The 9,932-nt window shown below is 35.4% G+C and overlaps 1 long non-coding RNA gene across 1 annotated transcript; it reads left to right on the forward strand.

Moving 5' to 3' along the window:
• Positions 1–3,573: 3,573 nt before the first annotated feature.
• LOC145018304 (uncharacterized) lies at positions 3,574–4,321 on the forward strand. The gene is made up of 2 exons (XR_013666948.1): positions 3,574–3,684; positions 3,783–4,321. It is a non-coding gene; the product is annotated as an uncharacterized LOC145018304 (long non-coding RNA).
• Positions 4,322–9,932: the final 5,611 nt, after the last annotated feature.

The raw sequence follows: 9,932 nt of genomic DNA on the forward strand, positions 1-9,932 counted from the left end.
TTGTATGTACACCATAGGAATATTAGAGTACATAAAACCCATTAAATACATCTCTCACTTCAAGGTTCAAGCTTGTCGTGAGTCTCTCATCTAACGCAAGCTTCATAACCCAAAACCTTGATATGTTCTAACGAGGGAACTTTCCCTATCCACATCTCGTGAGGTATTTTGGCAACCTTTTTTGTTGGCACAAGATTAAGAATACGAGCAATAGTCTCTAAGACATACCCCGAGAAAGATATTGGAAGTGAATGACTCATTATGCAATGAACCATATCCAACAAGTTCCGATTACGCCTCTCAGCCACACCATTAAGTTGTGGTGTTCTAGGAGGAGTCAACTGTGAAACTATTCCACATTCCTTAAGGTAGTCGTGACACTCGATAAAAAGATACTTACCGCCTCTGTCAGATCCAAGCATCTTTATCTTCCTGCCTGATTGATTCTCAACTTCTTGTTTAAATCTTTTAACTTTTCAAAGGTTTCTGACTTGTGTTTGGTTAAGTAGATATAGCCATATCTGCTATAATCATTAGTAAAAGTCACGTAGAATCGATTTGCATCCCTTGTGGTGGATCTGAAGGGCCCACACACATCAGTGTGTATGAGATCCAACAATCCTTCACCTTTTTAACAAGAACCAGTGAAAGGTGACTTTGTCATCTTTTCAAGTAAAGAGTATTCGCACGTATCATCTGACCTTAAGTTAAATGCTTCTATCACTTTATCCTTTTGGAGTTAGGGGATGCGCTTCTTGTTAACATGTTCAAGATGAAAATGCCACAAGCATGTTTTGTCTATTCCATTAAATGAATCAATTTGAAATACACTCTTCCCTAAGTTGTCTACAAACATCAAATTTTCAGGACAAGATTCATTATCGTGGTCTCGATTCAATAATTGTTCTTTTTCAGTTTTAATCATATATTATTAAATACATCTAATCACATATGATTATATGTATCTAATCACATATGATTTGTATGGAGAAAAAAGGATATTACGTATATAAATTATATGTGATTAGATACATATAATCATATGTTGATTCTATACAAGAGACTGGATAAAAAAATGTGAAAACAAATATTTGTTAATCGTATGTTATTAAATACATATAATCAGATATGATGAAATACATGAGAAAAAGTATTGAATGGAAAACTTGAAAACAAATATCGTTTATGTAAATCCTATGTGATTAGATACATATAATCACATATTAATATATTTATTTAATCACATGTCATTTATGTAAACAAATACATATAATCAAACATGATTTATGACATTATATGTATTTAATCACCTATGGTGTAGGTGGTTACAGATAGCTAGTGGTGATCGCGTGGTGAAGACGGGTGGTGGTACGTGATAGATGTGGTAAATATGGTGGTAACGTGTGGTGGTGGGTTATGGGTGATGGGTTTCGTAAGTGAAAGTTGTTTCTTGATGGTTGTAGGTGGTGGTTGCTTGAAGGTGATGGTGGTGGTGAAGGGTGGTGGTGGTTATGGTGGGTTGGTGGTGAAAGTGTTGATGGGTGGTGGCGGCGTGTGGTGCTGTTTGGTGGTGGGTGGTGGTGGCAAGTAGTGGTGAGTGGGTGTGACGGGTGGTTGTAGTGCTGGGTGATGGTGGTTGGTGATAGCGAGTGGTGGTGGCACGTATTGGTAGTTTTAGTGGGTAATGTATGGGGTGGTGGTAGCGGGTGGTATTGATGTGTGGTGGTAGATGGTGGTGGCAGATATTGGTAATAACGGTAGGTGGTGACGGTTGGTGGTGGATAATGGTGATGGGTGATGGATGTGGAGGGTAGTTGGGGTGATGGGTGGGTTGTACTGGTGGTGGTGGGTGGTGGATGGTGATGGTTAGTGGTTTTAGCTGTGATAGGGGTAGGTAGTGATGATGTTGGTGGGTGGTGGTGACGAGTGGTGTTGGGTGGTTGTGGCGAATGGTGGTAATGGGTTGTGGAGGCAGGTGGTGGTGATAATAGGTGGTTGTGGTGGTGGTGGCGATGGTTTTGTGGTTGATATGTAGGGTGGTTGTGGCAAGTGGTGGTGGTAGGTGGTGTTTGGTGATGAGTTTTGTACAGTGGTGGGTGGTGAACGTGGGTGGTGATAGGTGATGGCTGATGGCTGATGGTGGAGATGGTGGTGGTGGTGGTGGGTGGGGGTGATGGTGGGTAGGGTGGTGGTGACATGCGGTGATGATAGTTGGTAGAGACGAGTGGTGGGTTGTGGTAGTTATTAGTAATGATTTGTTGTGGTGGTGGTTGTGGGTGTTGGGGGTAGCTACTGGTGATGGGTGTTGGTCGTGGGTGGTGGTACTGGGTTGTAGGTTGTAGTAATGGGTGGTTGGTAGTGGTGGGTGGTTGTTAGAAGGTGGTGAGGGGTGGTGTTGGTTGGGTAGTAAGTGGTGTTGGATAGTAGGTTTTTTAATAGTTTCTAATTATTTATAATTGTGAGGTTTAAACTTGTTTTAAATTTTCTCACAATAAGAAATGTTCTCGATTGAAAGCTCATAAAATTTTGGCATGCAAAAAACTGTGAAATTTCTGTACAACTAAAATTATTGTACAAATCAATTTTTTTAGAATAAACTTTTTTTATAAAGAATTCTGAAAGTTAAGCAAGACATATATATATATATATATATATATATATATATATATATATATATATATATAGAGAGAGAGAGAGAGAGAGAGAGAGAGGTTCCGTTGAAATTAAAAATAAAATATAGATCTTGACATTCAACTTCAGCCAACGTATTTTCACATCTGCTGCTCTAAACCTCCGGTGTACCTGTGCAGCATGCCTGATATAATCATAAATGATTATACAAGACCGCCCATTCCTTTCTCCGTTACCATCACCACCACCATAGCCGCCACTGTCACCACCACTACCACCACCTCTGTCACCATCCGACCTCGCCACTGTCACCTCCGTTACTTATACCACCGTTACCTCCGTCACCACCACCTCTTCTGCCACTAACTGTTATAATCATTTATTATTACTCAATATATGAACGGACATATATGTATAATCATTTATAATTTGGCATATACATATAAACATGTATAATCCCATATTATTATCTTTCTGTCATATAATCATTTATGATTAGGTATAGTCCGTTGTTGCTGATACGCTGGATTATTAGAGCAGTAAATGAGATATGTGGTTGAGATTGAATTTGAAGATCTTTATTTTTTTTTAATTTTAAGTGAACCGTCCCTTATATATATATATATATATATATATATATATATATATATATATATATATATATATATATATATATATATATATATATATATATATATATATATATATATATTTTGCTTAACTTTCAAAAGTCTGTATAAAAAAAGTTTATTATAAAAAATTGATTTGCACAGTAATTTTGGTTGTACAGAAATATCATATTTTACATGCCAAAATTTGTTATTATTCATTGATTTGACATGCTTTTTCATTTATGTAACTCGAAATAAAATACCTCAGTCAAAGTCCTTACGATATCAACTGTTTAAGAGTCAAAAGTCTTTCCATATGCATAATCAATTTGTTAGGTAAGATGATGTGCTAAGCGTATGAATGGGTGTATAAATGTCACAAGATTTTAAGAGCATTTGAACTTCATCTACGGGATCATTTACTGTACATAGTATGGCTCAGGTAATGTTTCCATGTTTTGTTGCATTTGGCACTTTCTTTCCAACTTTTATCATTTATTTTCCCTCCAAATAATTGTGTTCGTCCATGCACAAACATAGGAGATAAAGGTGAAAGTGAACATGCATAGTCAAAAATGCAGGAAGGATGTACTGAAAACGGTCACTAAATTATCTGGTGTTAATGAGGTATCGGTAGATTTAGCGAAGGAGATGTTAGTTGTGATTGGAGATGTTGATCCCGTTTCCATCGCAACTTGTTTAAGGAAGAAACAAAGGGTGGCTAATATTGTAAGTGTTGGACCGTACAAAAAGAAGGAGAAGGAAGCCGATAAACCGATTGGTTTTCCCATAATGTATTGTAACAATCCTTGTCAAAATGGATATGGACAATTTGTGTATGGGCATCCACCATCCCATGATGGTGGAGGATGCAACATTCTTTAGAATGGATGATGCACAAACTATATATTGTACAAGACGAAATTCTAAACATCTTACTAAAATTTTAGAAGCAATTATCTATTTATTATGTTTCCTTTAATCAGTTAATGATCTCGAATGAGTTTAAATGGTATATGTATGTTGTAATCTTTTTAGCAAACTTCGTAAATGATGCCGGTTAAATGATTTTGATTACATATTTCTGAGGTTAAACCAAACTAATAATAATGATCTTGAGGTTAGTATAATTTGAATGCAAGTGCTCATCATTAATTAAGTTAAGTTTCCGTACGTAACAACGGTCCAATATATCATCTATATATTGTATATATTAACAGAGGGCATAAGAAATTAAGAATGAGCTGGATTCAAGGGTCATTAGTTGACTCTGTAAGCAGTTCAAGCAATTGGGTCTTAAACAATTGAGTTGGTTACAAGTCCACTTGATATCTATGAGCGAGATGGTAGTCAATCAACTACTTGACATCACCTGATCATAGAATGAAGGTCATGATTTCAGAAACGTTCGGTGAGAAGAAAGTTTGAAATACATTTGTTTTGTAACGGATGATTTCTTTGTTTAAAAACCAAACCTAAAAACTAAACCATCTTCTAAATATAGTTTAACATTACATGGATAAGCGAGATAAGATATATGTTAGGAAGTAACGTGGATAAAGTGCGAAACCAAAGCAAACAAGGCACATTATTTACAAGGTTACCTACGTTCATGGGCAGGAGGAAGTATTCTTTATTTATGAGTTTTCAAATTGAATTCACAAGTAAAATTAAATAGAGATTCACATACACTTTATAATTCAAGAGACTTTCAAATGACTAGCATTTATAGATTAGGAATCATATCTAAAATCCTAATGGGCCAAACCCATTAAACCATAGGTTAATGAAAGTTATCAAACAATCACAATCCACCATATAGTAGCTTCTCAAAGCATAATGCATGAGATACATCGCATGAGCATTAACAACATACATGTTAGGGCACTATGAGCAATAGTTGAGCATCATGATACACATGTAGTGCATCATGAACACTAGTGACGCATCAAACATCATGTTGTATTACTTGAGCATCTTCAACTTTTAAGCATCCTCGAATAATCTCGAGTCTCATAGTGAACATCATTACATAAGTAGTTCATCAGTAACACATATGGCGCACCCTTGCACTAAGATAATTCATCATGCTTAATGATGGCACATTTTGTGCAAGGGATGGCGCATCATCTCCAAGTGTGGTACATCACACAAATAATAGCGCATAAGGCTTCCAAAGTGGTGCATCCTCTTCAAGTTGGTGCATCTAACTTCCAAGGTGTCGCACATGCTTCCAAAGTAGCACATCCAAGCTCCTAGATGGCGCATCCACTTGCAATGTGGCGAATCTTCATCATGGAGCATCACTAGATGCTCCATTCCTTTTCATATGATCCATTCCTTTCTCTGATGGTCCATTTCCATCTTTAGATGATTCGTTCCTTTATCATATGATCCGTTCTTTTCTCAGATGCTCCACTGAATTCTAAGTACTTATTGAGTCCCAAGTGCTTTATTGAACCAAAATGCTCCATGAAAATGCTCAAAATGCTCAAGTCACATTTAACAATCTCTACCTTGATTTGAGTATCGTCTAAACTCAATTTAAAGCAAGAACTTCCTCTCTGGTCTTGTCATCCATCCAAGAAGGGACTTAACTCCTATGAACATCAACGAATTCCAACAAAAGCTTGAACTTCTCCATGGGCAATGAATTTCTTAACATCTTTGTTGGATTCACCTTGGTATTAATATTCAGTAGGGGTATGCAATAAACCGCACAAATCACACAAAACTGCATTGTATAACACGATTTAAAACACTCGCGATCGGTTTGCGGTTTGTATTTTATTAAACCCCATTATGCAGTGCGGTTTGTGGTTTACGCTTACAAAATTACGGTTTAAACCGCACCGCATTGATAAAATCACTTAATCATTATACACACACACACAAAAATATTTTAACAGGTATAACGTTTATTAATTCAATTCATCCTAAATTAATGATATTATCTTAAGTTTTTGAAATGTAATAATATTCATTTAAATTTAATTAATCAAAAAGTTAATGCAGTGACCCTTTTTTTTTTTTTTTGTCACAAATCCATTTTCATCTAACATTTAACGACCATTATTTTAATGGTCATTATGTTTTGGTAACTTATATATATTGAGAAGTAGTTAAACACCACCATTTTATGACCATCAAAATTTTTAATTACCACTTACTGAGCCTTTAGTGATGACAATGAGAGTACTATCATTAAATTTAAAATAAATAATCAGTCAAACCGCATGTAAATCACATAAACCACCTGCACAAAACCGCAACACATAATGCGGTTTAGCAGGTTCACAGCACGGTTTGTGGTTTCTAAATAACTTAAACTAGGGGTGTGCGCAGTGCGATTTAGAGCCAAAACTGCAAATCGCACCGCATATGCAGTTTGAGTTATTTAGAAACTGCAAACCGCCCCACGAACCTGCTAAACTGCATTATACGGTGCGGTTTTGTACGGGTGGTTTATGAGGTTTACATGCGGCTTTGCGATTTGACTATTTATTTACTTTAAATTTAATGACAATACTATCATGGTCATCACTAACGGCTCATTAAGTGGTAATTAAAAATTTTGATGGTCATAGAATTGTGGTGTTTAACTACTTATCAATATATATATATATATATATATATATATATATATATATATATATATATATATATATATATATATATATATATATATATATATATAAGTTTCAAAAACATAATGACCATGAAAATAATGGTTGTTTAACGTAAGTTGAAAATGAAATTGTGAAAAAAAAAAAATGGTCACTGTATTAAATTTTGAATTAATTAAATTTAAATAAATATTATTACATTTCAAAACTTAAGATTTTTTTATTATTTTTTTGAAACGTCAAATCTAACATACTTCTAAACTACATCTTAAATCCACCTACTTCCACGACAAGACTTGAACCCTTAACCTCAAGGAGGTGGGCAACACCGGATACTGTTGGGCTAAAAGCCCTTTGGTTCCAAAAACTTAAGATAATGCCACTAATTTAGGAAGAATTGAAGTAAAAAATATTATACCCGTTAAAATATATATATATATATATATATATATATATATATATATATAGATAATCATTAAGTGATTTTATCAATATGGTGCGGATTAAACCGCAATTTTGTAAGTGTAAACCATAAAACGCACCGCATAATGTGGTTTAACAAAACACAAACCGCAAACCGCATCGTTAGTAGTTTAAACCGTGTTATACGGTACGGTTTGGTGCGGTGCGTGCGGTTTATGCGGTTTATTGTACAACCCTAATTCAAATCGCATATGCAGTGCAGTTTGCTGTTTTGGCTTAAAACCGCTCCAAACCGCATCATGCACACCCCTAATATTTTTGTATAGAGAACTTGTCTTCTTCAAGAATGTAACAAATAAAATTCAACATAATATTAATGTGCTCCATCTTCTCATGATTACACCCATCAATGAGGTGGGTTTAGAGCAAATCATCGTTGATCCAAACTATTTATAATATTTAAAAACATGAGCCAACTCGCTTCAATAACCTTAAGGGTTTTGAATTATCAAATCCAAACACGTATCCACCAGATCAATGAATACCCGACCCTTTTTTAATATTATAGTTTGAAAGTTTTGATGTATTCAACAGAGTGATATTTCTAAAGAAAAAGAGAAAACAATTACGTAACCAGGATATGCATTACTTAATACACAAAATCAAAAAAAAATAAAAAAAAATAATTATATTTACTTAGTCAAAGAGTTATATATATATATATATATATATATATATATATATATATATATATATATATATATATATATATATATATATATATATATATATATATATATACCTTAAAAAGTATTTAACATTTTTTACTGAATTTTAAGAGGTGCAATCAATAATGTAATATGTAGAAACCTTTTATGCCTCGCAGGAAATATAAAACTTATCCGGTCAATCATTGATATTAGAATTTGAATTAATATTCCTCAATTTCAGCCAAAGAGTCGGTCAAAATGAACTACACTTTATATAACATTTCGTCCTCTCTCACTGTTCGGTATCACTCCCCTTCTCTCCCACAGCTAAATGATCAACACTCCCCCTTCTCCCCCAATGTTCATTGCAAACCAGTACACCACAACAAATTTTTGGGCCTCATCACCTGGAAACAAAGCAAATCTAGGGTTCTGTTAACTTCAGATTTTGTCAATCAGATCTAAAACTTAATGGTTAGTCTTTTGTTTCTTTTCAAGCGCTTATAATCTCTTTTCAATCCGTGACTTGGTTCTCCCTTCAACCCTCCCTCTTATCATGATTTTTTATTTCTTCTTCTAGGCTTTTTATCGTAGATTCGGTTCCACACCATCGAGTTCTCTATCTCTCTATCTCTCTCTCTCTCTCTTTATACGCTTGATCTAACAGTCTTTATGGTTGTTTGTTTAACCTTGTGTTTATATATATGCATATGTTTATGTTACAGACCCTTAAATGGGAGGGAAGTGAGATATGAAGCCAATTGAGGATTTTTCAAGACATGTGTTGGGCTACATGTGGCTTCGATGAGGTATGAGATTTACCTTCAATGTTGCTTTTGGAGCCATAGCCAACCTCACTATCCTCTCACTTTCATTGAGGATCAAAAAGGTAAAAATGGATCAAAGCAAAAAATAAAGTGAATTGCTTATTCTTCTGTTTATCAGTTTCCGTTTACAAAAAACATATTACATAGGCCTTTACTCATATCCTACTTTGTATCCGTGTGTGCGTGTTGTTGAGGAAACAAAGGAATGCTTAGTCGTTGCCCACCAACTGTTCGATGAAATTCCTTTAAGACATATATATAATTACATCGTGTAATTCCCCGATTCTCAAGTACGGAATTAAATGAAATCTTATTTGGTTTTAAGATCTACTCGACGAGTTGGTTGCCCTACTCGTCGAGTAGCAGCGAGGTGGGATCGTGCATTTAGTGGTCTACTCGCCGAGTCCATAAAGGGACTCGACGAGTAGGAGATAGCAGACGAAACCCTAAATTTCGGGGTATTTCACCCTATTTAAAGGATCATTCGCCTACCCCAGCCTCTCCTTCACTGCTTCTTGTCCCTCTAAATCCCTAATCATGTGTGTGTACTCATTTTGTGCATTCTTAAGCTTGGAGGAGGATTTTCATGGAGAAAAGAGCTTGGAGATCAAGCATTCAGAAGTAAGGAGCTTGAAGGACCTGAAATCTATTGTATTTAGAATCTTCTAGAAGGTATAAATCATTACCCTAACCTCATTCATTCTAGATCCCCTCTTTGGTCAAATTCTAGGGTTTTCATAGTATGATTGGAAGCTATTCTTCTTTGCAATCTCAGATCTGAAGTTGTAACTTCAGGACTGAGCTCCTTTGGGCTTCTTAGTACATAAAGTTTCCAGCTTGTGCAAGAATGAGACTCTCCCAAGGTGTAAAGCTCCATTGGAGGCATAGATTGGTCATTTAGGGCCTTTAGAACCTTGCATGTATGTAAAGTTTGCAACTTTACGTGATAATCATGCCTTAGAAGCTTGGATCTGTAATCTGGAGCCTTGACATGGATTAAAAAGCGTCTGCATGAATGAAGGTCTGCGAGGACTCGGCGAATTGAATGAACAACTGAGCGAGCCCGATGAAGATGGCCATGAACTCGACAAGTTGGATGAACAA

The sequence above is a fragment of the Lactuca saligna genome, chromosome 9 (genome assembly GCF_052625555.1).
Source record: "Lactuca saligna cultivar CGN05327 chromosome 9, ASM5262555v1, whole genome shotgun sequence".
NCBI lineage: Eukaryota > Viridiplantae > Streptophyta > Magnoliopsida > Asterales > Asteraceae > Lactuca > Lactuca saligna.